Consider the following 7,524-nt stretch of genomic DNA (forward strand, 5'->3'; position numbering starts at 1 on the left):
CCTGCCCTGCTGAGCACGCTCCGGGGTTGAGCCTGGGGAGTGACCACTCCCACTGGTCCATCCGGCCCCCCCGCTGGATACAGAGAGAGCCAGATTCCCCTCCCCAGGAATCAGGGGCTGAGCCCTCCACAGGGAGATGAGGCCCTCAACTGTGTCAACTGTGATGTGGGAGCCATGTGGCTTTGAGACCAGGTCGGGTTAAGGCAGGAGCGAGAGCCAGGTGAGAGCCAGGCGAGAGCCGGAGGAGCCTGGGGCTGGCTGGTGGGAGGGGGGGTACACGGGGAGCTGCTCATTGTAACAATCTGAGCAATCCCACGCTTGGTTAGCTCTGCGAGTGACGTTGCTTCGGAGCTGACCTGTTGTGGCCCCAAGGCTGACCCAACCAGTGGGCTGTGAGACCCAATCTTGGGCTGGGAGGCCTGGGGGGCAGCAGGGGTGGACTTCACTGCAGGAACCCCTCCCCCATAATCCCCCGAGGAGCGCAGTCAGCCTGTCGTGCCGTCAGACGGGACAGCGTACCTGAGCCCCTCTGCCAGCCCCTCCAGACGAGGAGGGAGCCCCACCTCTGTCTCTTCACCACAGCAGGGGTCCTGGGGTGGGGTTCCCTTATGCCTGCTCTTGAGAATTCAGGCTGCGCTAGACAGGCTACGACCATGACCCCCAACAACCCGGGGCCAGGACCTCCAGCTGTGTCCTGGATGCGGAGGGAGCTCCCCTGACATGGGCAGACCCGAGGGCTATTGTTTGCAACAATTCCTGCAGCTCTGTGTTAGCTGAGAGGCTGGCTTGGGGGTCAGGATGACCCAAGCTTGAATTCTGCCTCTGCAAGTTACTTCCCTGGCCTCAACTTGCATTTCTATGAAATGGGGATAGGGATGCTTACATTGCTGAGGTGTTGTGAGGATTAAATGAGTCCTTCAAGCCAATCCCACAAGATTACACACTCTACGATTCTATTCATTTGGCATTCTTGATACCAAAATGATAGAAATGGAGAACAGATCAGGGGTTGGCAGGGATCAGGAAAGAGTGAGGAAGGGGGAGGTAAGGGTGTCTATAAAGGGCAACCGAAAAGATCCTTTTGCTGATGGAAATGCTCTGTATGTTGACTGTATCCCTGTCAGTATCCCGGGTGTGATACTGTACTAAGGTTGTGCAAGATGGAGGGAACTGGACACAGGATACACGGGCTCTCTCTGTGTTATTTCTTACAACTGCATGTGAAACTACAGGCATCCCCAAATTAAAAGTTTACTTTTTTTATTTTTATTTTTTGGTGGTACGTGGGCCTCTCACTGTTGTGGTCTATCCCGTTGCGGGGCACCGGCTCCGGATACACAGGCTCCGGACGCACAGGCTCAGCGGCCATGGCTCACGGGCCCAGCCGCTCCGCGGCACGTGGGATCCTCCCAGACCGGGGCACAAACCCGTGTCCCCTGCATCAGCAGGCGGACTCTCAACCACTGCGCCACCAGGGAAGCCCAAAAGTTTACTTTTTTAAAAAGAGAGTTATCTCATGAAGAAGATATCTGTAGAAGAATAGCATCTATAACATTAGCTATTCTTGCTGTCCGTTCCTCTGGGTTCCTCTATGAACTGGTATGGCCTGGGAATTAGCATTATATGCAGCTGTCACAGTGAAAGAGGGAAGGAGGTGAGAAGAGCCTGACTATGTGTTAGCATCTTTCACTTCTGTGCCTGCCATGAGTGCATAATAAATGCATGAGTGAGTGAGTGAGTGAATGTGTGAATGGCCATTACAGCCAGTGAGCTGGAAATGAAATGGGCTTAAAGCAAGTGATATTTGGGGTAGACACAGGGCCAATCTTGCAGCCACTAGGATGGCCAGCCCAGGACCCTACCTTGGCTGGTCACCCCAGGCTGTGTTGTGGGGTGTGTTGGGAGCAGGCTGTGTGCCCGCACAGACAGCACTTTAATTAGTGCAAGAGTCCATCACGTCGGACGAGGAGAGCCCTGACTTCTCCTAGCAGCGTGGGGAAAATGGAAGCCTAGCGTTTTCAATTTAAGGTTTAGTTACATAATGCCTATTGGTGCTAGTAGATTACAGAGTGGATATTAAATCCTGCAGGATTTGGAATCGGAGCGTACAAGTGGAATCCATTAAGTAGGAGGAAGCCGCCAGGAGGAGCTGGCCCGCCGTCCTCAGCTAAGGAGAAAGCCTGTCTGTGAAGCACAGACCTGGATCCTACAGCTTGCACTCCAGGACCACGAGGGGCTGGTGATCACTGAAGTTCTAGCGGCTGGAATCGCTTTCCTTACTGGCTCCCTGAGTGGATTCTTCCCATGTCACAGATGGGAACGCTAGGGCCCGAATGCACCCCAGGGTTTTGCCGTCAAAATAGGAACTCACACTTCAAGCCCGTCTAGCCCTTCTCTCTCCTCTCCATCTAGTGGACTCCTGCACTACCTTCAAAATGGCGCAAGACCCCTTCCTCCAGGCAGCTCCTGAACTACCCACTGGGGTTCGTCGGTGAGCCCAAGGGCTTTCAGGCATTCCATTCACCATGGTCATTATCACCCAGGACTTTCCTCGCTCCCCACCCCATCTTTGAAGGAAGCGTCATGACTTGCCCTCCTGCAGCCTCACCACCAGGCACACAGGAGTATCCAACAAACATGCGGGATACAAACGGGGTTTTTCCATTACATTTGTATCTGTTGTTGAACAGCTGACGCATTTTGAATATGTGATGCATTCACAGTGCTCAGGACTCAAGAGGTACAGAAGGATAAGGGTGAAAGTCTCCCTCTGACTGCCTCGCAGCCCATCTCCTCCCTGGGGGCAAACAGTCTCCTGGGTACCCATCCAGGCTTTATCCTGCAAGCAAACACGCATGTGCTTCTCTCTCTTTCTTAACAGAACAGAATAGGATACACGTTATCCTCCCGACACTATCCTCACTTCACCACCTTTCTTGGAGGCTATTTCTTATCCCTGCCCAGAGGATGTCTTCATGTCCCCAGTCATCTTTGTACCAGACCCCACAGCTTCAGGAAGGGGAGCCTGCGGGGCTGGGGGCTGCAAGGAGGGACTCCCAGTTCTCCCTTTACTCCCAGACAGGTCTGAGGTTGCTTGGGCACCTTGAGACGGCCTCTGAGGCTGACCCGGACCAGCACGCTCAGAAGTGTGGACACAGGGTCTCCAAGCCTTGGGCCCCGCCCATGGGACAGCAGTGGGGAATGTGACAGCTTCCCTGGGGCCGGGATGACAGCCCAGCAGGAAGGCTCAGGCTCAGGCTCCGTGGAGAAGGAGGATATAGAAGCTTATTAGTTTAAGCAGGATGAAATGTGTAAATTAATTACCCCGGCCACTCATGCATGTAGCGGCCGGCCCCGCATGCTGGGAGGAGACGCACTAGCTTCCATGCTTCCTGTGCGTGGGTTGCCTCCCCTGCCAGATGCAGCCAGAGGACCCATGGCTGCATGCCCAGGTGGGGAAGGAGGGGCCTGGACTCATCTCGTCCCAGAAACCAGAGTGGGTGGTCTTAAGGGATGGGCAGGCCCTCCCCTGGAATGGTGAGGTTGGATTCTGCCACCAGCAGCAGCAAAAGCAGGGTCAGAAGAGAACAGCGAAGCCCCACACCCACTCACTGAACATTTATTTCTCGAGGGATAAGGTGCCAGGAACTGTGGCAACGCTTTCCTTCCTTTCATTTAATTCTCACAAAACACACAGGTGGTTGCGATTACTAGCCCCATTTCGCAGATGAGAAAACTGAGGGCCGGGATCTTGAGATGCCACGAATACTGGGAATGAGCAAAGGAGCTCCCACCAGTCCTGCTGCCACACGAATCCCCGTTCCTGCCCCTCTGCTCTCACCTGGATCTGCGCCGCGTCATATAGTCCAGATCTTACTCTAGGCAGGTCCCCACCTGAGCCACCAAAGACCCACAACCTCATCTCTCGAGGAATAATCGTGAGTCCCACGCCTTCCACTGCCAGATCCGCCTTCAGCAAATTGCCCATCAGTCATGGGTTTTGCAGTCCACTGAGCGTCTTAACATGAGGATGCAACCAACCTCAGAGAAATAGTTTGCTCCCCAAGGCCAACCGCAAGGCCAGTGGGGAAACAAATTGTCTACTTGGGATTAATTTCCTAATAAGCATGAGCTAGCCGAAGACCTCCCCGTCCTCCCTCACCTGGCTCCTTGTTCTCCCTGGAGAGCCTCAGGGACCCAGGACATCTTTCTCATCCCCTGGGGAGGGGGTCCTGGCTCACCCAGCCACTGCCACATCCTCTTGCAAGAGGGTCTAGCGGCTCCCAGGGTCCTGGCCCCAGCTCCTCCTCCTTCCCTTGCCTCTCTCAGCCTCAGCCTAGGCAAGGTGACGAATTAGGAGCCAGGAGTTAACACATCCATCCAGCAATTAGCATTTATCTCTCTTGATCGTGTGGCTGGACAACAGTTCATTGTCAAACTTAATAGTCAACACTCAGAAAGGTAAAGCTGCCTGGGCCACTCCTGGGAGGTGATGTGAGGGTTTGGTGGGAAGTCGAGGACAGGGTAGGAGCTCAGCCCACATCTTTGCCTCCAAGCTCCCACCCCTCTCCAGAGTTATTCCTGAGGCTTCTGCCCTCCCCACATAGTTGATCAGGAGGAATGTACAAGATCCCCCCGTTCCACGTGGGCAGGAAATCTGAGGATGACAGACATCGATGGGCTCTGCAGTTCGCAGCCCCTCGGTTTTTTCTCACTTTGGATTTCAAGGGCTCTGACTTTCCATCTCACACTTCACTTGGGGATGTGCCTTGTACAGAGTCCCGCCTTCGGGGGCTGCAGAAGTGACCCTGACCAGCCCACCCAGCCCCCTTCCTCAGGCCCACAAAAACAGCGCAAGGGCAGCAGTGCCCACGTGGAGGGGACCCTCCCCGTGCACCACGCTGCAACCTTCATGCCAGGCTGGACAGGGTTTGATGGGGTGAACAGCAAGCCCCTCCTTCCTGCTCAGCTGTCGTGATGCATTCCACAGCCTAGGACCTCAGGGTCTATTTAGCTAATGCAGAAAGAGGGAAGAAAGGGGCTCCCTTTGAGGGGCTGTTCCTGACTGCAGGGCTCGGGGAGGGAGGCTTAGTGCCCATTAACTGTGGTGAAATGCTGCCACCTCCTGGCCGTATCTCAGAACTGCAGGAAGCCCTGGGGCTGGTCAGGAGACCAGAAACTGCTCAGCAGCCTGCCAGTACCCCCTGTCCAATTGCAGAACGTTGAAAGGACCAGAAAACCGAGCTTGCTCTCAGGTTTGGACGATGATTTCACAACAGTCATATCATCATGTATCAATTATTGGACGCTTGCTGTGCCAGGTGCTTTTCACGCATTCCCCACAATCCTGTACGATGCCTTTAGGGAATTTACCCTCCTACAGGCCAGGGAGCTCCCCAAGGCCACACAGCTGCTGAGCAGTACAGGCAGTCTGGCTCCAGGCTCTGTACTCCGTTCCCCACGCGATGGAATGTCCCAGAGAGCCCCTCACTGGACCTCTCCCCAACTCCCCTTTGTTTTTCTTTCATCCCCCCCCCCCGCTGCCACCCCCTCCCACCAGATAGCTGCTTCTCCGCCTCCAAGTCCTGTCCACACGCCCACTTTCCTCTAGGAGAACAAAACAGAGTAACCCCTGATATCACGGAGTCCATATTCCAGTGGGTCCTGAAGATCCAGGTCCAGAGCAGAGCTCCACGCTTCGGAGGCCCCCGCCTCCCCCTCCTGAACAGGAAAGGCATCTCCTCAGGGAAGGCCCAAGCCCCATACTGTCGGGGTCTAAAGGTGAAGTGGGGCGGCCAGGTGGGTAAGGGGAGGCTTGGGGAGTCGGGAGTCCAATCCACCTGGCTCTCGACCAGGTCCTGATCAGAGCCCTAAGCTGGTACCAAGCTCCATTCTTCAGTCCCTTCCAACCACTCATGCTATGATCTTTGCTGCACAGAGCTGGGAAAGGACCCCAGGAACGATCCAGTGAAAACACCTCATTTTTTAGATGAGGAAGGTCGGGACCAGAGAGGGCAAGCAGAGATCACACAGCCCAAAGTGATGGAGTCAGGAAAAGAAATCCCAACTACCCGGCCCAGCTCCCTGCTGAGCCCCAGCTCTGCCGTGCTGCCTCCTTCAGCCCGGACCCCATGGGTCCTCCTCCCTGTGCCGGCAGGCTACCCACAGCAACCCCGGAATCACCTAAGGCACAGAGCTGGTGAGGACAGGGCATAGGGGAGCATGGATCTGAGAGAAACCAGAATAGAAATGGAGTCTTGCTTCTCTCCTTTCTCTCCCGTTCTGGGGAGGGACGTCTCCCCTCCCGTTCCCTGAGCCACTTGGGGCCTGTGATAGTCCCAAGGTTTTCATTCATGCTGAGGAGGGAGGCTTTCTAAGAAGTGGGAAGAAAGGATTCCCTTGATTGCTTTCTAATCCCAGCTCTGGCAGTAATGGAACTGGGGGTACGTCCCCACCCAGGTCCCAGCAGAGGGCCCAGGGCCTCCAGGCTGCAGGTGGCTGCTCCTGTGGAGGCCCAGGCCTCAGACAGGCAGGGGCCCAGCCTCCCCCATGGCTCTCAGCCCCGAGAATTCAGCAGGACCGGGATCCATTTCCTCTCCTCGAGCTGGCGGGCTTGGGGAAGGGCCCCAAATGTGGGCAGACAGGCCCTTTCTCAGAGCATCTGGGCGCCCCTGGAGCCCGGGGGCGGGGGTGGTGGCCCTCTTCACCATGACAGCCACAGGGACTGCAGGTCCTAAAGAAGATGGGGGAGGCCACGGGGCACTGGGTGCCACTGAGATGGACCTGCTGGGAGGGGAACACTCCTCAGAGGGCATTGCTCACGGAACCAGCACCCGGGGCTGCGGGGAACAGCAGCCAAGGCCGAGGACAGTGCTCCCAGACCACAAGGGAGGGCGCCAAGGTGGCAGAGCGTTCCACGCGCAGGCGGCTCTGCTTCCTGATGATGGCAGAAGGTTCTCCCTTCACCTTCCCTTCCTTCCTTCCCCTCTTTCCTCCCGGTCACCCTCTTATCCATCTCTCCCGATTCCAAGGAGCCCCTTTCCGGGAAGTCTGGCTGCTGGGTGGCATCCCAAAGCTGCTCAGCCCAGGAGCGCAGGGAGGGGAAGAGGACGGTGTTGCCCCTTCACGATGGACCAGCAGTGAGCTCACTGAGGTTCTTTTACTGAGGTGCGTGCGGCTGCTTCCCTGGGATCATTTGGTCCCCGGTGGGGAGCAAAGAAGGACATGAGAAAGGAGGGGCCTGGGGGGGGGTCCCAGCCATACCGGGGCAGGGGTGTAATTTTCCTGCACCCTCTTTCCCTCCCTCCCAAGTCATGCTTCCTTCTGTTTTGCTTGGCTCTTCCAGGGAGCCTTCCCTGACTGCCTCTCCAGCCCTATCTGGATTCCCAGGCACTGGAAGGCCTCATCTCCTTTCCCCATGGCCCAGATTCAGGAAGGCGCTGCCCTCGGGAGCGGGGCTCCCCTGCCAGGCCTCGGCTGTGGTCTCCCCCGCCCAGGAAGCCCTCCCTCTACTAAGAAGGCTCT

Source organism: Kogia breviceps, chromosome 7, assembly GCF_026419965.1.
Source record: "Kogia breviceps isolate mKogBre1 chromosome 7, mKogBre1 haplotype 1, whole genome shotgun sequence".
NCBI classification, from domain to species: domain Eukaryota; kingdom Metazoa; phylum Chordata; class Mammalia; order Artiodactyla; family Physeteridae; genus Kogia; species Kogia breviceps.